The 23,148-nt window shown below is 41.4% G+C and overlaps 1 pseudogene; it reads left to right on the top strand.

Moving 5' to 3' along the window:
* The window catches only part of LOC128591040 (UDP-glucuronosyltransferase 2B4-like), a 33,429-nt pseudogene that overhangs the window by 5,195 nt on the left and 5,086 nt on the right, over window positions 1-23,148 (top strand).

Below are 23,148 nucleotides of genomic sequence, written 5' to 3'. Positions count from 1 at the left end.
CATACTTGCGTATGTTAAACCAGCCTTGCATCCCTGGGATGAAGCCTATTTGATCATGATGAATGACTTTTTTGATGATAAGCTGTAATCTATTGGCTAGGATTTTGTTGAGAATTTTTGCATCTATATTCATGAGTGAGATTGGTCTGAAATTCTCCTTTTTGTTTGGGTCTTTTCCTGGTTTTGGTATCAGTTTGATGTTTGATTCATAGAATGTGTTGGGGAAGATTCCTTCTTCCTCAATTCTTTGAAATAATTTCTGCAGTACAGGAATAAGCTCTTCCTCGAAGGTTTGATAGAATTCTGGAGTGAAGCCATCTGGACCAGGGCATTTTTTGTTTGGAAGATTTTTTATTGTTTCTTTGATCTCAGTGCTTGAAATTGGTCTGTTCAGGAGCTCGATTTCTTCCTGGCTGAGTCTAGGGAGAGGGTGTAATTCCAAATATTGATCCATTTCCTTCACACTGTCAAATTTCTGGGCATAGAGTTTCTGGTAGTATTCAGAGATGATCTCTTGTATCTCTGTGGGATCAGTTGTTATTTCCCCTTTATCATTTCTGATTGAGGTTACTAGAGATTTTACTTTTCAATTCCTCATTAGTCTGGCCAATGGTTTATCTATTTTGTTTATTTTTTCAAAAAACCAACTTCTTGTTTCGTTAATTTTCTGAATGATTCTTTTGTTTTTAATTTCCTTGATCTCTGATTTGATTTTGGATATTTCTTTTCTTCTACTGAGTTTAGGCTTAGATTGTTCTTCTTTTTCCAATTCCATAAGATCTCTTGTGAGATTATTGATGTGCTCTCTTTCTGTTTTTCGAATGTAGGCATCTAAAGTGATGAATTTTCCTCTCAAAACTGCTTTTGCAGTATCCCACAAGTTTTGGTAACTTGTGTCTTCATTGTTGTTATGCTCAAGGAAGTTAATGATTTCCTGTTTTATTTCTTCCTGCACCCATCTATTATTCAACAGAAGATTGTTTAATTTCCATGCCTTTGTGTGGGGTTGAGCGTTTTTGTTAGAGTTGAGTTCCACCTTTAGTGCCTTGTAGTCTGAGAAGATACAAGGTAAAATTTCAATTCTTTTGATTCTGTTGATATTTGTTTTGTGTCCCAGGATATGATCAATTTTGGAGAATGTTCCATGGGGTGATGAGAAGAATGTATATTCTTTATCTTTGGGGTGGAGTGTTCTATATGCGTCTATGAAGCACAGTTGTTCTAGGGTCTCATTTAAATGTCTTATATCTTTGTTTAATTTCTGTTTCGAGGATCTGTCCAGCTCTGTAAGAGGACTGTTAAAGTCCCCTGTTATTATGGTATTATCAGATACATATTGCTCAGACTGAGTAAGGTCTGTTTCCAGAATCTGGGAGCATTTAAATTGGGTGCATAAATATTTAGAATTGAAATGTCTTCTTGTTGTATTTTTCCCTTGACCAACATAAAGTGACCATCTTTGTCTTTCTTGACTTTAGTTGCTTTAAATCCACATGTATCTGAAAATAAGATTGCAACTCCTCTTTTCTTCTGAATTTCATTTGCCTGAAAAAATGTCTTCCAACCCTTGACTCGGAGCTTGAATTTGTCTTTTGAAGCCAGGTGTGTTTCTTGCAGACAGCAAATGGATGGCTTGTGTTTTTTAATCCAGTCAGCCACTCTATGTCTCTTCAGTGGGGAATTCAAGCCATTAACATTTATTGAGATAATTGGTAAGTGTGGTAGTATCCTATTCGTCTTATTTGGTGATAGTCCATTGCTTAGTTTTATCTTTTGCATCAGTGTGGAGGTTAGGTTCTGTCCTTTAATTTCCGAGTTCTTACTTTGCTGCTGTTCCATTGTGGTGGTCAGTGTACAGAACAGGTTGAAGTATTTCCTGTAGAGCTGGTCTTGTTGTGGCGAATTTCCTCAATGTTTGTATATCTGCAAATGATTTGATTTCTCCATCAATTTTTAAGCTTAGCTTAGCAGGTACAGAATTCTGGGCTGGAAATTGTTTCGTTTAAGTAGATTAAAGGTAGATGACCATTGTCTTCTTGCTTGGAAAGTTTCATTAGAGAAGTCTGTGGTCACGCTGATGGATTTGCCCCTGTAGGCCAACTGGCACTTACTCCTGGAAGCTTGCAGAATCTTTTCTTTTGTCTGGACTTTGGACAGGTTCATCACAATGTGTCTTGGAGAAGCTCAGTTACAGTTGAGGCGACCTGGGTTCCCATATCCCTCTGAAAGCAGTGTGTCAGAATCTTTGGTGATATTTGGGAAATTTTCTTTTATAATATTCTCTAGTATGGCTTCCATTCCTCTGGGGCATTCTTCTTCCCCTTCTGGGATTCCTATAACTCATATGTTGGAACACTTCATAAAGTCCCATAATTCCGACAGTGAACGTTCTGCTTTCTCTCTCTTCTTTTCTGCCTCTTTTACTATCTGAGTTATCTCAAGAACTTTGTCTTCTACCTCTGAAATTCTTTCTTCTGCATGGTCTAACCTGTTGCTGATACTTTCCATTGCATCTTTAAGTTCCCTAATTGACTGTTTCAGTTCCTTCAGCTCTGCTATATCCTTTTTATATTCTTCATATCGTTCATCTCTTATTTGATTCTGTTTTTGGATTTCCTTTTGGTTATTTTCCACTTTATTAGCAGTTTCCTTCATTGTTTCCATCATTTCTTTCATTGTTTCCATCATTTCTTTCATTGTTTTCAACATGTGTATTCTAAATTCCCTTTATGTCATTCCTAACATTTCTTTATAGATGGAATCATCTGCAGTACCTACCTCATGGTCCCTTTGTGGTTCTGGACTGGTTCTTCATGTTGCCTGGAGTTTTCTGCTGATTCTTTCTCATGAGTGATTTCTTTTATCTGTTTCCTTGCCCTAATTTTCCTTTCACTTCCTCTTGCTCTTTACGTTCTTGTGCCTGTGGATCAGAAAAATGCATCGATTAGGCCTGTAATCCGGGAACCGGCACCAGAGTAGCGCTGCCCGCTTGGCCTTGCCTCGTCCAACCCAAGCGCTGCCACCTCTGACGCTACAGGCATTAAATGCCACTATCCAGCGGTGACACAGATTCCTCCCGGAGGGCTTGGGGGCCAAGTGCCTTCTGAAGAGGGAGCGCCGGAACAAGCCTAGACACGCAAGGGGCGAATGAGGGCAGGGAGGTCAGATGACTCCCTGGAGCAGCCGGGGCTTCGCTTTGAGATAGCCAAGAGGAGTCCCCAAAAGGGGAGTCCGCTGTGCAATCCCAGTCAAGGCAAGAGCAGAATTTTGGAAACAGGGTATTTATTTTAGTATCAATTTTTAAGATAAAAAGAGAAAACAAGCTTTTTGTTACACTCTTACCTGAACACTTACAAGCTCTGTTTTGTATCCCTTCTTATTAGCACCACCATACAACTGAAATCTTGTTCAAAGACAAAAACCAACATCTGGGTTGAGTGCAAATTGCTTATGGTCACTTTCACAAGGGACACAAGGACAGGTAAAGAACCCTGTTCAACCTAAGGGAAGATGATAGTGGCCCCAGGAGTAGAAAGACAGCAGGAGGAGGACCAGGATGGTGACAGTGCAGCAGTCACCACCAGTAATTCCAGCCCCTGCTATTAACTTGTGTCATGATTCACACTGAAGTCAATAGTTGTCACATCTGTTCTGTAATATATAAAGTAACTGCTACCTCAGATTGCTTGATTTTCCCCTAAGTAGTGATTCTCAGATAATGTTTATGTATTTTTCAATAGTAAAACATTTGGCAAAATATGCCAAGTGTTTTAAAAATGCACATACCTGATGGTTTTACAATATACTTACATAAAACTACACTGAGAAAAAATTAACCAAGATGGGCATATTCAACACTTGTGGCAAATATTCCTAAAATAAACAGTGGAAGTAATATACAATTACTTTTTTATTGTTTGTTATTCACCAAGGATACAAAGAATTTGGTTACACTGATTGCATTTGTTAGATAAAGTCACTCTTATAATTGTGTCCCACCCCCACGAGGTGTGCCACACACCATAACCCCCAATTCCCCTCTCTACTCCCTGCTCCACAGTTCCTCATTCCCATACCCCCACCCTATTTTAGCTCAGCTACACCCTTCATATTAGAATTGAGTGCACTTGATTCTTCCTTCTCAATGCTTGTGATGATTTAGTAAGAAAAATGTGTTCCACCACAATCCAAGTTAATAGGGAAGATGTAAAGTATCCGTCTTTCTTAGTGGCTGAATACTAACCCGTGGTATACCACAGCTAACTAATCTGTTCCTGGGACGGTGGACACTTAGGTTGTTTCAACGTTTTGCCCATTGTAAATTCAGCTGAGATAAACAGTCTATTGCAAATGTCCTTATGATAAAAGGACCTTTTTCTTCTGGGTAGATGCCCAGTAATGGGATTGCAGGATCAAATGGGAGGACTAATTTGGGTTCTTTGAGGATTCTCTATAGTTACATTTTTAAATATAATTAGAACCTTATATTAAGCACATATTATAGCACTCTAATAATTTTACCCAAAAATAATACTCCAGGGCAGAGTTGACTGGGCTGGGTCTGGAGAGGCTCCATGTCCTCTCCTCTCTGCTCCCCTCTGTTCCCCAGCTTCTGTCCCACCTCCCGCCTTCCACCTGCACCTGACATAATCCCACAGCCCCTTCAGCCTTGCGCCTCTGGGGCTCCAGCACCAGCTGGGGTGGCACCTCGCTGTGCTACCCTGGAGGCCTCCAGCAGCCACCACCGTGGTACCAACATCTCCCCGCCCAACACGGTCAATGCTCAGGACTGGTCGGAGCCCCGCGCCTGCCGCTTTCCTGGGATTCTCCGCACAGGAGGCTGGCGAGTGTGCATGGACGAAGCTCACACCCGCATTCCTGAGCTGGGCAGTGAGACAGCCATGTTTACTGTCTATGATGGACAGGGAGGGGAGGAAGTGGCCCTGTGTTGTGCCAAATACCTTCCTGATATCATCAGAGATCAGAGGGTAGCGGAAGGCGAGCTGCCCACGGCTTTGGAGGATGCCCTCCCAGGATGGACGCCACGCTGACCACCGAGGAAGTCAAGCAGAGCGGACACAGATTGCAGGCGACCCTCTGAGGATGAAGAGGAAAAAACAAAAGCGGACACGGACGAGGCTGCGCGAGCAGCCTACGGTGACTGAGGAAGAGCCGCCGACCCTCCACCAACAGAACTGTCACAGGGCCCAACCCCCACAGATCTGCAGCTGGGACAGGCGAGGATCCGGGGTCCCAGGGCCTCATGGGGGGCGGGACCTGGGGACCCATCTAAGGAGACTCCTTCATGGGAAAGTGGCCCACGCAGGCCTTCCCTCCCACTGGGCAGCTGGGACCGCGCAGGCCGAGTCCGGGAGCCGCTCACTCCACCGCCAGGCTGGGGACAGTGAGGGTGACTCGGATGGGAGAGCAGGAGGAGGATGGCGAAGAAGGCGGTGAAGAGGAGGCTACAGCCCAGGAGGCGGAGAATGAGGAAGGTGAGGATGACGCAGAAGCGCCGCAGAGGAGGATGAAGAGGGAGAAATGGTGGAGCCTGGGTGGAAGGCAGAGAGGAGCCTGGCTCCACGCTGGTGCAACTGCAGGGCCGGCTCTGAAGAGAGGGAAGCTGCTGCTGTAGCTGACACAGGAGACTCTCTGTATGGTGCTGAGGCTGACAAAGCTTTAGACACGTCCTGTGACCACAGCCAGAGGATGGAGTGCAGCTGGCACGAATCCAGAAGGCCCGGGCCAGGTCCCCATGGATGGGCAAGTCAGTGGGGGCCTCACCTCTCCAGAGCCGCTGGAGACACTTCCGTTAGAGAAACGAGAACCTGCCACCGGGGAACAGATGGTTTAGCCCTTCCTGACATCAGTGCCGCCCCTCACTGATCACCGGGAATTCATGCTCCTTGCTTGTGAAGACGCCTGGGATGTGAGAGCAGCCAGGAAGCTGAGGACTTCATTCAATCAATGTCATCCAGCGTGTTGAAAATAGGGAGCCTCTGTTACTGTCACCCTTGGGAAGAGCTGCTGGATCAGTGCCCTGCACCAGACCCCCCTGGCGATGGCGCAGGGTGTGACAACGTGAGCTGCTCACCATTTGCTTCAAGGCCGGGATCACACCAGAGCTCGGGCCAGAGAGTGGCAAGCGGAAAGCAGAGGACCTCTCTCCCCTGGGGGCTGGAGAGAATGGAACAGCCACAGGAGGAAGGGCGGGTGGGACAGGAGGTCAGTGATCCAGACCCTGCCCACTAGGCTGCTCTCAGCCCTCCGGACCTGACCCTGAGTTTTGTCTTTCTCCTTTTTCTTTCGCTGTGGGTGTGAGATGAGCAGGGGAAGCTGGGGGGCTTTATTCAGCCCATTCTAAAGAGGACTCCCCCTCCACACAGCAGCCTGGGAGCCTCTGCACTCCGGACAACCTCCTCCCTGCTCCCTGGGCGCATCCAGGCTCTGCGCCTGTGCTCTGCTGTGTCTGGGGAAGGGCTAGAGGTTCTGGGTTTTCGTCTGTGAACACTTTATGTAAGGACATTATTTTTGATTGGCAGTTCCATGGCCCCAGCCACTTGCACCCCCTCTCTGTTGTATACTGTCAATCAACACTTTTTCTCATTAAAGACCAAAACCTAAAATAAATAAGTAAATAAATAGCCCTAATGCAAGTTTAGTTTGAAACTCAGGGGCAAAAATGATAAAAAGAACAAGATCACAGTTTTTCCCAAGACAAAAGGGTACATTAAATATGACAAATTTTTTCTAAACAGAAGAACCTCCCTAGCTGACCACCTCCCTGCACTGACCACCTTCTTAAATTGACCTGATTTTCATAGACTGGACATGCACCACATATTCATGTCAGCACAGTAGCCCTCACTGCTTATGGTGACCAAGTCCGTATGCTGACAGTTTCTATCTGTTCCTTGGGTGGTCACTTACAGAGGTTTTGATGTATTTTTGTCTCATAAGCGCCTTGAGTTACATGAACAGAATTCAAAGCATAATGAAGGCACACAAACATGAAGTTGGGAATATCTCTGACAGACAGTGTGAGTGAAACTATCTTTTTTCACATTTTCATACTGTTAAAAAGTTTTTGACATTGATCTTGTGTTATTTTCATTAATAGATCACAGAATGAGATCAGTAATGGATCTGTAAAGACAGCTTGCATTTCTTCTGTACTCAATGGATGAAGGTTTGGGGGGCAAATGTGGCTTCAGGTACCTGGTTTGCACAGATACCTGAGTGCCCCATGTGTTATGTGGAATAGTAATACAGCAACTCTCCTACTAAGACTGATGTCCTTTGGTTAAAACTATGGTTTGAAAATTAGGAATATTTGGGGAAAACAACAGTTATACCAAGAAGATTTGCACCAAGGGTTTATATATGAAAGTTCATTGTTAGGCTGCAAGAATTGATCATTACTTCACAAAGAAGAAAACACAATATATGAATTTAATATGAAAGGAACAGCATCAAAAATGAGTATATGATTTTGACATAATATCCAGGAAATATTTGGGTCTACATTTCTTTGGGGATTTTTTTTTCATCTTCTTGGCTTATTTTGGGGGTTTTTGGTTGCTGTTGTTTGTTTTTCTGTGCCGAGAATCCACTGAGCAATTTGGAATTATTTCTGTACAGAATGTATTTAAACAACTGGTTCACACTGTCAAGCAAAAGTCATAAAATTCTCAATCAACTCCAAGCACATGTGCACCAGGACATCTAGACAGTGGCATAGACAGCTCGGGACAGAGACAGGTCCATGGCAGGAAGGCCTGGCTGTCCACAGAGGACAGGTGCTCTGTGTAGAACACAGTGAGGAGTGACAATAGTCCATCCTGGCCAGTTGTAAGTAGCACATCAATTTAACAGTGTAACATCATGATACAAATGCCTCGTACCCAAACAATTTCCAAAGAAATGCGATGGTTCAACTCTGTTACTATGCGCCACGTGATTCTTCATTACAAATGGGACACTTGGGCCATTGCACTAAAGCTCCAAACCACAATACCATCATCCTGGATATCAGTGTGTATTAACATTCTGCTTTTAAGCGAGTGTGTGTGTGTCTCTGTGTCTGTGTGTGTGTCTTTAGGGGGGAAAATGGGAAACTCTGACAAACTTTAAGTGACATGTAAAAGATTATGGAACTGAAGAACCATAGATATAACATCATCCCAACCCTCAGGAAGATTTCCTCATGATTCATAGGGAAGGGCTCCAAATAAATACCCAGAAGGAAAAAAATCCTTTTACTATAAGGGTCCTTGCACTAGACTGTTTATTGCAACTCAATTTACAATCACCAAAATGTGGAAACAGCCTAAATGCCCACCAACCCAGGAATGGATTAAGAAATTGTGGTATATGTATACCATGGAATATTACACAGCCACTAAAAAAAGATGAAGACTTACATCATTTGTGTTAACCTGGATGGAAGTGGAACACATTATTCTTAGTAAAGCATCACAAGAATGGAGGAACATGAATCTCATGTATTCATTTCTCATATGAGGACAGTTGATGGACCAGTACATGGTGGGGGTGAGGGAAGGGGAGAGCAGAGAGAGAAAAGGAGGATGAGGTGGGGCGTCATGCTGTGTGGCACACCTTTTGGGGATGGGACACAATTATTAGAGGGACTTTACCTAACAAATATAATCAATGTAACCTGGTTCCTTGTACAATCGGTGAATTCCCAACTATAAAAAAAAGTAATTCTGCATAAAAATGCCTGAAATGAACAAAAGAGACTTAATAGAACTACAATTTTATAGAATTGAAGCCAAGGGATTTAACTGTATCAGTAAATCCAATGATATATATGAAGAATCTGGGCATGATACTTTCTACTGCTGCCTCTCCCGACTACATGGCAGTAGCTCCACTTTATTTCCTCCTCTCACACATGCACACACATAACACACATTTCCACAAATATCTGCATCAAAGCTGCTGATCATGTAACACTTGACTTTCCAAAAAACTTTGTGATTAAGTCAGTTAAACATCAGCCCTTACTCTGATAATTCCTGATAGCACATGGTTTTCTCTTCTAGGTGTTTGTAACCATCCTTCCAACCATGCTCCTTGTCCTGATACACCTACATGTTTGTGATAGACACATTCTTTCTTCACAGGAGATGGAATTCTTTGTCCAGAGCTCTGGAGAAAATGGTGTTGTGGTGTTTTCTCTGGGGTCAATCACCAGCAACTTGACAGAAGAAAGGGCCAGTGTGATTGCTGTAGCCCTGGCCCAGCTCCCACAAAAGGTTAGACAATGTACCCCCTGGTGGATAGTTACTGAATGAGTCTGTCTGAAAGGTTAACTGCCTGATAGCTAACAGACCTCCTGAGAGCACTGTGCACCCTGAGATCTTATCAGGAGGAGGGAAATTTAGTGCATATCTGTGTAGCACAGTGGTGGGAAGCAGCCCTTGAGAGAAGTCTGAGGTGCCTTGCAGTCTAAGCTCCCATGTGATTGACCTTTTTCTGCCTCCTACACACGTGAAACAGAACTATTTGGTGTGCTGGTCAGGGATCTGCTCAGAGAAAGATGGCCTGGCTGACCGTTCACCCTCCAGGTACCCATCTCACCAGGGAGACTTGGAGAAAGACAAAAATTTGCCTGCCTCTGGCAGCATGTAATGAAAATCATGAAGATGGTGTCCTACCCTGAGGCAGGACCTGGGCATCTAATGTCACCTTCAAGCTGACACCTCTCCTGACTGAGGGAGGAGAAGGGAATAAAGGAGGGAGCTGATCAGAAGGAGCCAGGAATGGGAGGGGGTTCAGATGCCCCATAGAATGTAGTAGGAACTTAGTTTCTCACGTACAGAATACACTTGTGGTCTATGTGTGCCCATGAATCTGTTTTCTTAGTTTTCTATCAGCCAAGGACTTCTAACAATTTGTGTTACTTTTATGGCAAAAAAAGTGGACATTAACATCCAAATACCAAGTGGAAGTTAATTTTCCTCAAGTCTAATAGGAATACCTGGGAATTCTACAAAGGCCTTATTTTGGCACTGGGCGTGTTATAGGAGATGGTACTAATCACTGCTGCAGTCTGTCAGTTAGTGGTAACAATCAGTCAAGCAAAGTTTAGCAAATACAATTTTAGACATTTTCAACAGGTGTCTAGTTATTCATAAACTGCCCACTGGCTCTATTTTTCTATTTTTCTACAATAAAAGAATTTCCATAACTGGCTTCAGTGATAACCCTCTGAATTACGGTCAAATGTTGCCAGTTTGACTCTCACATGGAGAAGTGTTCAGTGATGTGTGTCTAACAGTGTGATGGAAACTCCAATGCAGCGTCAACACCTTTCTCACAAGCACCTGATTTTATGGATGTGGATATTTTGCAAATCAGTAAAGGGAAACACTAATGAAGTTACTTATATAACAGGCAGATACTAACAAACTACTACTCATTTCACTCAAATGCCGCACCCCCGGCATCAAGCCGTGGCGGGATGGCTCTGTCCGCGTTGTAAAAACTGTGGTAAGGCGGTGGGTGCTCCTCGGAGCGTTGCCCCCAGTCCCCCTGGTTTGCGACAGCAGCGCATAAGTTGCCTAGCATGCCTTTTAGTGAACGTAGGAAGTCATGAGGTGCGGCATAAAGGCCTGAGTAACCTTTACCCTGAAACCTGTTTGAAACTTGTTTGTTGAGTTGAATGGTTAATTGTTGCTTGAATGTCCTCAGAAACTAAGAATAAACATAATGACTTACTAATCCATGACTTCATCTATACAATGGAGACTAAAAAGTCTCCAAGGGAACACGTTCCCACCATAAAGGTCAGTTAATTGAAACAATGTATCAAGAGAATGCAGGGATGATAAGTTAAGATGTTCCTACCAGATACCCGCTCCCTCCGGTCTCTTATCTCTACCTTATGTCCCTTTGAAACTGTTTCTTTGAAATAAGTTTTCTATGAAATTGCTTTCTCTATAATTTTGTCACTATACACTTAAAACATATACATAATTCACTATCAATTCACTAACAACATAAAAATCATAATCAAATATAAAAATATAAAAATACAAAATGTGAACAAAGCAGTTTTACAAAGAAAGAAGGTTTAAACATAGATAAAGAGAAGTAAAAGAGTAACTGCTGATAAGCAGCAGTCCTTTGTTCCCCCTTACGGGCAGAAACATTGTCTAAGAAAAGACAGTTGACTACTCACATCTACAAAACTTGATAAAAACTTTGTAAGCATCAGCAGGTCATAAAAATATCTTTTGTAGTCTGTAACTCATTGTCAAAAATGTATAAATACCATGCCTAAAATTCAGTAAAGTACAACTGCTTTCTTCATCATCCTTGGTGTGTAGCAGTTTGTCATTTTCCTGCGTCGCCCTTTCAATCAACCTGAGCCGTTCTTGCCCTAAAAGCCCTCGGACTGAGACTCATTCGACTGGCGGTCCGCGGCAGCTGGCGCCTCGAACAGGGACCTGAAGGACAGGTGATCTTTCTTTTTCTTTCTTTCCTCTCTTTTTCAGATTGAAGGCGACTCTCACCAGGGAGCTGCAGTCCCGCCGGTAAAGGCTGACCGGTTAAGTGTGAGTAATCCGCAGGACAACATGGGGCATACATTGGGTAAGGAAGAACACATGCTCAGTGTCATGATACAGCGTTTATTAGAAAAAAATGGTTTTCATGTGTCTCTCAAACGGTTAGAGGAGCTTATACATTTCATAAAGTTGGTAAGTCCTTGGTTTCTGGAGGAAGGTTCTCTCTCTCTCTCCGATTGGAAGAGAGTGGGACGCGAGATGCGGAAATACATGCAAGAACATGGGGAGAAGGTCTTGCCCCCTCAGGCTTTTCCTTTATGGTTACAAGTTAGAGAACTTTTGGCTGACAATACCTTTTTAGAAGCATTTATAAGAGAAACTGACTCGGAGGCTGGTGATCCTGAAACTAAGGTGCCACCTATTTGTGATGAGGTTCCCCCCGAGGTTCTTAAAGATCCTGAACCGGTACCAAACACTGAGAGCGTTGTCCCCTCAGCTCCAACGCTCAAAGACATTTTACCGCCACTCCCACCGGTTGATAATTCCTCAGACAGTGACGAGTGGGATGTGATCGATGAACTTACTAAATCAGATGAGAGGGACGGAATGGATGATTCTATTCACCCCCGCCGAGCTTATCCGGCAGTTCGCGTCCCAAAGGTCGCATCTAAGACATCCTCACGAGCCCCGCTTCCCCGTGTGCCTCCTTGTCTCCCTCCACCGCCCGCGGGGTTTCAGGCGGCGGTGCGAGAAGCCCGTCAGCAGGGAGATTTTACATTTGCTTTCCCGGTGCGCTTTCCCACTGAGGAAAGGGCACCACCCACCTGGGAACCTCTGTCGTTAAAGACGCTTAAAGAACTGCAACAGGCTGTCCGTACATCGGGAGCTTCTGCACCTTATACTTTACAAATTGTGGAATCAATTAGCAGTCAATGGCTTACCCCGTATGATTGGCAACAAACGGCCAAAGCCACGCTTTCCCCAGGTGATTATATCTTATGGAGAACAGAATATGAAGATAGATGTAGAGAAAGTATTAATCAGCATGTGGGAAGAAAAGCACAGCCCACACTATCCATGCTTCTAGGAACAGACGAATTTGCCTCTTTTGAAAATCAAATTAAACTACCCCGACAAATTTTGGAAATAGTTAGCCATAACGCAGTCTCCGCTTGGCGAAAAATACCTCCTCCGGGAACCAAGGGCACAACTTTAGCAGGCATAAAACAGGATATGGAAGAATCCTATCCTGCCTTTATTTCTCGCCTGGAAGAAGCTATTAATAGAATGCTTCCACCATCAGAGGGAACAGAATTATTACTCAAGCAATTGGCTTGGGAAAATGCAAATACGCTGTGTCAGGACTTAATACGTCCACTCAGGAAAACAGGTACTTTACAAGATTATATTAAAGCATGCATGGATGCCTCACCAGCAATTGTCCAGGGAATGGCGTTTGCTGCAGCTATGCGGGGTCAAAAATTTAGTTCATATGTTAAAGGTGCTTTTGATAGAGACCCCAGTAATACATGTTTTGGGTGTAACCCCCCACATGATTTACCCACTTGTTATAATTGTGGGAAGCCAGGTCATATACAGAAGGATTGTAAGAAATCCACCGGTGCTAATAATAATAATAGTAAGTCCCGTGGACTACCCCCGGGACCATGCCCTCGTTGTAAGAAGGGCAGGCACTGGAGAAATGAATGTAAATCTAAATTTCATAAAGATGGAACCCCCTTGTCAGACAAGGGTGCTAACTTTATTGATACCAATCAGACAAAAAACTAGATAAGGGGCGTTCTCCCAGCCCCGACTCCAAGGGAGAGACTCCTGCCTCTACCGCAGTACGGCCTAAGTTAGAACCCACATCTACTATTAATTGTATACCACCTGAATGGACAATTCATGATCTCCCACGTGGGACTCCTGGCAGCGCAGGCTTAGACCTTGCCAGTTCTAAAGATGTAATCATATCCAAACATGATGGTGTTGTATTAGTTCCCACAGGAATAAAAGGAAAGTTATTACCAGGTACTGTTGGTGTTATATTGGGACGAAGTTCCAATTACACCAAACATTTTGAAGTTGTTCCAGGAGTAATCGATTCTAATACTGAAAATACAATTAAAGTCATGGTAAAGTCTCTAGTAGAAACTACACAAATTCATAAGGGACAAAGAATTGCTCAGTTACTATTGTTGCCATATATACCACTCCCCACTTATCACTTACATGATGCCAGGGGAGAGGGACAGTTTGGATTTACTGATCAGGATTGTGTGGCTCTTATACATGACTTATATGATAGACCAATGTTAAAAATGAAAATAGAAGGCAGGCCCATTAAGGGCCTAATGGACACAGGCGCTGACGTAACCTGCATTGCTGCCTCCGACTGGCCGAGATCCTGGCCGGTTCATCGAACTGGGTCTTCTTTAGTTGGTCTCGGTTCTGTTTCTGGTGTCATGCGTAGTACATCTCATTTGTTATGTGAATATAAGGACAAGAAAATTTACTTTCAACCTTATGTGTTACCCTCTCTACCCTATACTTTGTGGGGACGAGATCTTTTACATGTTCTAGATATGAAACTAGTTACAGGAGATCAGCTGAACGATCAGTGTTTTTCATAGGGGCCACTGCAGAAAACTATGCCTGTAAGATAAAATGGTTAACAGATGTTCCTGTGTGGGTTAGTCAGTGGCCCCTAACAACAGAAAAGTTACAGGCATTACAAATTTTAGTACAAGAGCAATTAGATAAGGGTCATTTAGAGGAATCCACTAGCCCGTGGAACACTCCTGTGTTTGTCATTAAGAAAAAATCTGGCAAATGGAGACTTTTACAAGATTTAAGAGCAGTAAATACCATTATGGAAGACATGGGCTCCCTTCAACCTGGGCTGCCGTCTCCTGTAGCAGTACCAGAACAATGGTCACTTATAATTATAGATCTACAAGACTGCTTTTTTACTATTAATTTACATCCTGAGGATTGTCCTCGTTTTGCTTTCAGTGTTCCTTCTCTAAACTTACAGGAACCATTTAGAAGATATCAATGGAAAACTTTACCACAGGGCATGAAAAACAGCCCTACCTTATGCCAAAAATTTGTGGCGGCTGCATTAGCAGCACTGAGAAAACAATTTCCTAGTGCTTACATAATTCATTATATGGATGATATCTTGCTAGCTCATCCTGAGCTGCCAAAAGTACAGCTAATGCTAGAAAAGGCTATAGAACAATTAACTAAATTTGGCTTAGTCATTGCCCCAGAGAAAATTCAGAGAGATAAACCATTAAGTTATCTGGGACAATGGATTCACTCTGACTATATTGCACCTCAAAAGGTGCAAATAAGGAGAGATAAATTACAAACTCTTAATGATTATCAAAAATTACTGGGAGAAATAAATTGGATTCGACCTTTTCTGAAGATTACTACGGGAACCCTTAGTCCTTTGTTTACTATCTTACAGGGAGACTCTAATCCCCGTTCCCCTAGACATTTAACTCCAGAAGCCTTGCAGGCTTTACAAGTTGTTGAACAGGCTTTAACTCAAGCTAGGGTTAAACAAATTAATTATCAAAGTCCATGGTCTCTACTCATTTTTTCTACTGAGTATACTCCTACAGCTTGCCTATGGCAAGAAGGTATTTTAGAATGGCTTCACTTACCACATGTTCAGACAAAAATTGTTGCTGACTACCCTTACCTGGTGTCTTTATTAATTGATAAGGGAAGAAAAAGATCACGTGAATTATTTGGTAAAGATCCTCATGTAATTGTAACTGCTTATAATAAGACTCAAGTAGAACAATTATTTCAAAATAATGATGATTGGGTATTGGCCTTACAAGGCTATGCAGGTCAAATTTTATACCATTATCCTAAACATCCTTTAATTGAATTTACAAAAACAGTTTCACTTATATTTCCTCTTATGTGTTCCAAACAGCCTCTGTCTGACGCAATAACCTTGTTCACAGATGGCTCCTCTACAGGTCGAGCTGTAGTTTTTAGCCCAGGCCTGTCTCCTCTTATTAAAGAGGTCACACAAGCCTCTGCCCAACAAACAGAATTATGGGCTCTAATCTCGGCCTTTAATAATTTCAAACAAAGGTTTAACTTGTACACAGATTCAAAATATATTGCTTCTCTTTTTCCAGCTCTTGAAACTGCTCTTTTAACAGGAACCTCAACTATTCTACCTCTATTAAAGAAACTACAAACTTTAATTCAGCAAAGGAATAATCAATTTTATATTGGTCACATAAGAGGACATACTAATTTACCTGGCCCTTTGGCCCAAGGAAATGCCACTGCAGATTTGTTAACACGTACTATGGTGGCATCAGTGGCTGAAGCTGAAGAAAGCCATGCCTTACACCATCAAAATGCTAACGCATTAAAAAAAATGTTTCAAATTACTAGAGAACAAGCAAGACAAATAGTCTTAAAGTGTAAATCCTGTCCTATTACCCATCATCCTTTAAAATTTGGTGTTAACCCTCGGGGCTTACGCCCCAATGTGTTATGGCAAATGGATGTAACACATGTGTCTAGTTTTGGAAAATTACAATATGTACATGTTACTGTTGATACCTTTTCTCATTATATATGTGCCTCTGCACGATCTGGAGAGGCTTACAAAGATGTTGTACAGCACCTATTTTACTGCTTTCAGCAGCTAGGTGTTCCTCATCAATTAAAGACAGACAATGCTCCAGCTTATACCTCTCGAGCATTTGAACAATTTTGTATACAGTGGAAAATTTCTCATTCTACGGGGATCCCGTATAATCCTCAGGGTCAAGCAATTGTTGAAAAAACTAATCAAATATTAAAATTACAAATTGAACGTCTACAGAAGACTCATAAATATTTTTCTCCTCATCATATATTAACTCATGCTTTATTCGTTTTAAATCATCTCAATGTAAACTCTAACAATTTAACTCCTGCTCTTTCTCATTGGCAGCCGCAATCGGCTGCCACCCTTCCTAAAGTTCTTTGGAAAGATTTATTGTCGGGCCAGTGGAAAGGCCCTGATGTATTGTTAACCTCCGGACGAGGCTATGCTTGCATATTTCCACAGGATGCCGACTCTCCCATCTGGATTCCAGACCGGCTCATCAAACCGGCTCCTCCGGAGACCCCGGCGCAGAAGACAACGCCTGCGGCGGATGAAGATCCTATCTACACAGATGAAGACAACTGTGAAAGTTTCACCGAGACCCTCCAAGATCACGTGGACACAGATCCGCACCTTGGTGAAACAAGCTAAACAACTTCTCATATCTCAAAACAACCCTCTGACTCCAACAATGTACTTTGTTGCCTTTTTATCGTTAATTTCTACTCCTAAGGTAGAAACTGCAGCTTATTGGTCTTATGTTCCTAATCCTCCACTGCTACACCCTGTGGGCTGGCTAGATCCAGACCCCATAAAAATTCTTTCTAATGATTCTATCCGCTTAGGAGGTTTAACTGACTCAGAATCCAGACATCATGCTGCGGCTTTGATTAATTTCACTGGCAAAGCCGACTCCTTACCTATTTGCTTTACTTTAAGAGGCAACACACCTCCTTTTTGTTTACCTACAAGTTACAGAGTCTTTTTATCTGATGCTCCTGATCCCCATGATGCCAATAGACGTTATATGTGGGAATATGAAATACAAACTATTGGAAGTCCTAATTATAATGAAACTTGCTTAGCTGTTAACCAGTTACCTCTCCCTAATTGTAAACAAAAATATAGAAATAAAAATCAATTCTGGGAATCCTCTTTAACAAAAACCCCTACTTGGCTTTCTTGCGGATTCCCAGACACTGCTAACAAACATTCTCCCATTAATTCTAACACAGTCATCTGGGATTATTCTCTTACTTCTTGTTATGATCATAATAAGTATTTATCAAAACAATTAGATAAATTTCATCAATATCAATGGTCTGGTAGCCCTCAACCAGTACGGAGGTGGTTCTCACCTGGTTTAGTTGAGCCCATATGGGTGGCTCAAAACAATAATAACACTCAAATACATTATGATTTATTCAGACTTGTTGCTGCATCCAACTTGATTTTAGAGAAGAAACCTAATATGCCAAAACCTAATCCAATATCTATAAGAACTTGTGTTGGATATCCATATGCTCTACTTTTAGCTCCAAATAAGTATCTAACTATCACTCAATCTAAGAATTCTTATCATATTTCTTGTACTGCTTGTAAAGTTACAAATTGTCTTACTTCTACTGACTTGTTTAATGAACGTTTATTTAATTCTGTTTTAATTGTTAAAAGACCCTCTTATGTATTACTGCCTGTTGATTTACAAGATGATCCTTGGTATGATAATTCTGCTTTACAAGTTTTACATACTGTTAATCAGTTAATCCGCCCTAAAAGGTTTGTGGCTGCTTTGATCCTTGGTATTCTAGCTTTAATTTCTATAGTTACAACTTTTGCTGTAGCCACCACTGCTTTAGTTCAAGAAGTTCACACAGCTCACTTTGTGAATTCTCTCAGCAGCAACATCACTTTAGCTTTAATGACTCAAGCCAGTATAGATAATAAACTTGAAGCAAAACTCAACATCCTAGAAGAAGTAGTTTTAGCCTTAGGACAAGATATCAAGTTTATACAACATAAACTTCAAACCAGATGTCATTCTGCCTTTCCTGCTATTTGTGTCACTCCTTTACCTTATAATATGTCCACTTCCTGGGACAAAACTAAAGCTCATCTACAGGGTGTCTGGAAGGACAATGATATTACACATGATTTACATACTCTCCAAAAGGATATCACTGCCATCAGTGAAGCTCATTTACCTAGCACTTCTCTTGATTCACTGACTCAATCCCTCTCTGACAATCTTAAATCTTTAAATCCTGTGTCTTGGATTCAGTACATTGTGTTTATTGTCATTATTGGTTGCCTGATATTCTTTGTTGTTTTACTGTTACCCTGTCTCCTTCGTTGTGTCTTTTCCTCCTTAAAGGCTGTTCGCCAAGACCTCTTTGAACTACGTTTCATTAACAAAAAAGGGGGAAATGCCGCACCCCCGGCATCAAGCCGTGGCGGGATGGCTCTGTCCGCGTTGTAAAAACTGTGGTAAGGCGGTGGGTGCTCCTCGGAGCGTTGCCCCCAGTCCCCCTGGTTTGCGACAGCAGCGCATAAGTTGCCTAGCATGCCTTTTAGTGAACGTAGGAAGTCATGAGGTGCGGCATAAAGGCCTGAGTAACCTTTACCCTGAAACCTGTTTGAAACTTGTTTGTTGAGTTGAATGGTTAATTGTTGCTTGAATGTCCTCAGAAACTAAGAATAAACATAATGACTTACTAATCCATGACTTCATCTATACAATGGAGACTAAAAAGTCTCCAAGGGAACACGTTCCCACCATAAAGGTCAGTTAATTGAAACAATGTATCAAGAGAATGCAGGGATGATAAGTTAAGATGTTCCTACCAGATACCCGCTCCCTCCGGTCTCTTATCTCTACCTTATGTCCCTTTGAAACTGTTTCTTTGAAATAAGTTTTCTATGAAATTGCTTTCTCTATAATTTTGTCACTATACACTTAAAACATATACATAATTCACTATCAATTCACTAACAACATAAAAATCATAATCAAATATAAAAATATAAAAATACAAAATGTGAACAAAGCAGTTTTACAAAGAAAGAAGGTTTAAACATAGATAAAGAGAAGTAAAAGAGTAACTGCTGATAAGCAGCAGTCCTTTGTTCCCCCTTACGGGCAGAAACATTGTCTAAGAAAAGACAGTTGACTACTCACATCTACAAAACTTGATAAAAACTTTGTAAGCATCAGCAGGTCATAAAAATATCTTTTGTAGTCTGTAACTCATTGTCAAAAATGTATAAATACCATGCCTAAAATTCAGTAAAGTACAACTGCTTTCTTCATCATCCTTGGTGTGTAGCAGTTTGTCATTTTCCTGCGTCGCCCTTTCAATCAACCTGAGCCGTTCTTGCCCTAAAAGCCCTCGGACTGAGACTCATTCGACTGGCGGTCCGCGGCACTCAAAAGCTTGAGGTGAGGTAGGGGGGTCAGAAAATTAAGTTCACAAACCTGCCCCTGACCACCTACATTAGCCACACTGTACACACAACTCAGTAAGGCTTCCTGACCTGGGACAGCAGAGTCTCACAATTGTGTTTGTGACGACTTGCGACGGAGTCTTGGTAAGCATGGCTCATTATTATTGCTGCCGGTTTTTGTGAGCAGTTGGGAGGTTGAATTAGAGCAACAAAGAGACATTTGTAAATTTCTTGTAAAACTTGGCGAGAGTGGAGGTGAAATCAGGGACATGTTAGTCCAAGTTTATAGGGATAATGCCACGAAGAGAGGGGCAGTCTACAAATGGATTCAAGTGTTTCTGAGGGAAAAGAGAGCACCACTAATGAGGAGAGGTCAAGGTAACAGTACTGACCAGAAGTGATGAAAACATTGCAAAAATGTGTCAAATTGTCCAACAAATCATTAGCTGACAGTGAGATGCATAGCAGACCAAGAAAACATTGATGGAAAAAAACGTCTGGAAAATCTCAGTCAACAAATCATGGCCTTTGCATGGTGACAAAGCACCAGCTCACATGGCACTGCCTCTGAGGGACATTTTAGCCCATAAATAAATAACTGTACTGGAACACCCTCCCTACTAACCTGATATGGCCACCATTAGTTTTTTCTTTACTGGAAGATAAAGGAAATATTGAAAGGAAGACATTGGATGACATTCAGGACATCAAAGGTAATGTGACAACACCTCATACGGCCATTCCAGAAAAAACGTTCAGAAATTGCTGAGAAGGGTGGACTGGATGCTGGTGTCAGTGCACAGCTTCCTAAGGGGAGTTCTTAGAAGGTGACGGTGGTGATATTCAGCAATGGGGCAGGTAGCACGTTTGCTAGGATAAGTTCACAAACTTAATTGCCAGACTTCACGTACTACATTTACTATGACTTGATTATTACACAGTGTATTCCTGTATGAAAATATCACAAGTAGCCTGTACATATGTACAACTATTATATGTCCAAAATAATTGACAATAAAGACATTTTGAAGAACAAATTCATAAAAACAGATTAATATTAGCTTTAAAAGAGTGTAGCTAGTGTAACATAAATCAAACACATGTAGATCATTACTGGTGTACAATTTTTGCACTAGAATTTTATTGCCTAGCAAATAAATTCTTAAATGTCTGAATTTACCAGTGTAGGAATAATTTGTGTAAGTTACTCAGAATTCCTTAGATACCACATTGGTCTTGACAGTAACCCATAAATCCTGTTATTCGATTTACATAGAGTTTGAGTTGTTCTCATGACTTACCAGCCTTGTGCTCCCTTCTCCATAGTTTATAAGAAGGATTTAGCTAGAACACTGACAATCCCTTTAGAGAGTCAACTTGCCTTAACTGTGGATTTCTACTCATGGAATGAGGTATTTTCTCCATCAAATGAGGTATTTGATGGCAACAAACCAGATACCTTGGGACCCAATACTCAACTGTACAAATGGCTGCCCCAGAATAACCTTCTTGGTAAGATTCTGGGGGAAAAATACCGAATACATGAGTCACAGCCAATTAGGGTGATAGTAGGTCAATAGCTTAACATAAAAAGTATTTATTTATAAAAACTCAAGAATGAAAGCCAGCTGCTTTATATACATGTTCTAGTCCCGGGGCGGGTGGGGGGATGGGGAGAATAACCTATAACAGTTGGTATTTTGCTGCACACAACTCATATTCTTTATTATAGAAACAAAGTGTCTATTTCAGTTCCCTGGATGTCTCTGTCTCCTACCTCTATTGGAGCAACTTTACCTTGACCTTCTCCCTCTTGAGAGTCATTTCACATGACACTGAGCATCACAGGTTCTCTTCTGTTTCCAGCGACTCTGCATTGTCTGTGGGAAGGAATCCCCAGTCCCTATCATAAAACGATGTCACCTTCACAGATGAGTATGGCCTGTCCTTGCTGTGACCTCAGCCCTGCTCCTGTCACACTCCCTGCTGCCTGGACACCTTGTATGTCCGACGCAGTGACTGCACTATTTCCCTGAGAGAACAGGTGCTTATATGCCTGACCCTGTATTTTCTTTTTCTTTGTACATTTATTTCTTTTATCCAAAATGTGCTTTTTCTTTGTACCCTGGTGATCTTGTATCTGTCTTCTGTTCTCAAGTCACACAGCATTTCCTCCATGCACACTTCACTTCTCTCTCCAGCACAAGTAGGTCCTTCTGCCTCTGAATCTGAGAGCATTTCTAGTGCAGGTTTGTTGGAGTCTAGTCTGCTGTCTAAAGAACATTCCCCCTTCACTGTCCTATAATGTGCCTTTCTCATCTTATTCCTGAGACTTGTAATGAATAATTTCACTGATATTCACCCAACTGTAGGTCACCCCAAAACCAAGGCTTTTGTAACTCATGGTGGAGCCAACAGCATATACGAGGCCATCTACCACGGGGTCCCCATGGTGGGCATGCCTTTGTTGGCGGATCAACCTGACAATATGGCTCACATGAGGGCCAAGGGAGCAGCTGTCACCTTGGACTTCACAACGATGTCCAGTGTTGATTTGCTCAATGCTCTGAAGACGGTCATAAATGACCCCATGTGAGTAGAGTGACTTTTTATTAGATGGTATTTCTTTACAGTTTCTCTTGTCATCAGTAAATGAGATTAATTCATTAGTATATTTTTAGTAGATCAATTTTGAAAACAATTTAATATTTTTATATTTTAAAATTATAAATTTTATTGAATGGGAATGCTGTGAATCCCCTACTATTTGGAAATTAGAAAATAATAAATTACTTAATCAATCAGCAACTTGCTTTCATTTCCCACCATGTATTTAGTTCATAGTGGCATGGCAACCAATAAACTTAATGGGTAACTAACTAGTACAAAAATTTTCTATATAAAAATAACTTAAGATACACAGAGAAGTATAAACAAGATGCATGTTTACAATTAAGAGAGAATCCACAGTTAAAAGGAGTAATGAACTTGGAAATATATGAAAATATTTTAACTCAATTACTAAAATTTCTTAATTTATTTCTTTTCTTTTATTCCAAAGTTTATTTTTATACTGTTATGATTTTCATAGATTTGATAGTAGATATAATTTACATAGCACAAAATTTATGTATCCAAAATTTAAAACTTTGGAATGTTTATGTATGTTTATGTATCCAAATTTATGTATCCAAAATGTAAAATATATTTAGTATGTTTATGAAGTTATGAAGATGGCACTATCATTTTAAAACATCTGTATCACCCCAAGGAAATTTTGTAAGGCATAGCAATCTCCTCCTATAAACACCTGATCCCAGTAAATGCTAATTTATATTTTCTCTACAGATTATTTTCTATAAGTATCACATATAGGAATCATACACTTTATGGTATATTAAAAATAGCTTTTTCACGAACCATAATTTTATTTAGTTTCATCCATGTTGTTTTGTGTTCCAAAATGCATTTTGTTCCCTTTTTATTATTATTTGTGATTCATTGAAGGTACAAAGAATTAGGTTACAC

This window comes from Nycticebus coucang, chromosome 1, assembly GCF_027406575.1.
Source record: "Nycticebus coucang isolate mNycCou1 chromosome 1, mNycCou1.pri, whole genome shotgun sequence".
Taxonomy (NCBI): Eukaryota; Metazoa; Chordata; class Mammalia; order Primates; family Lorisidae; genus Nycticebus; species Nycticebus coucang.
Note: the sequence above shows the minus strand (reverse complement) of the source record. Positions and strands in the feature narration are given on the sequence as shown.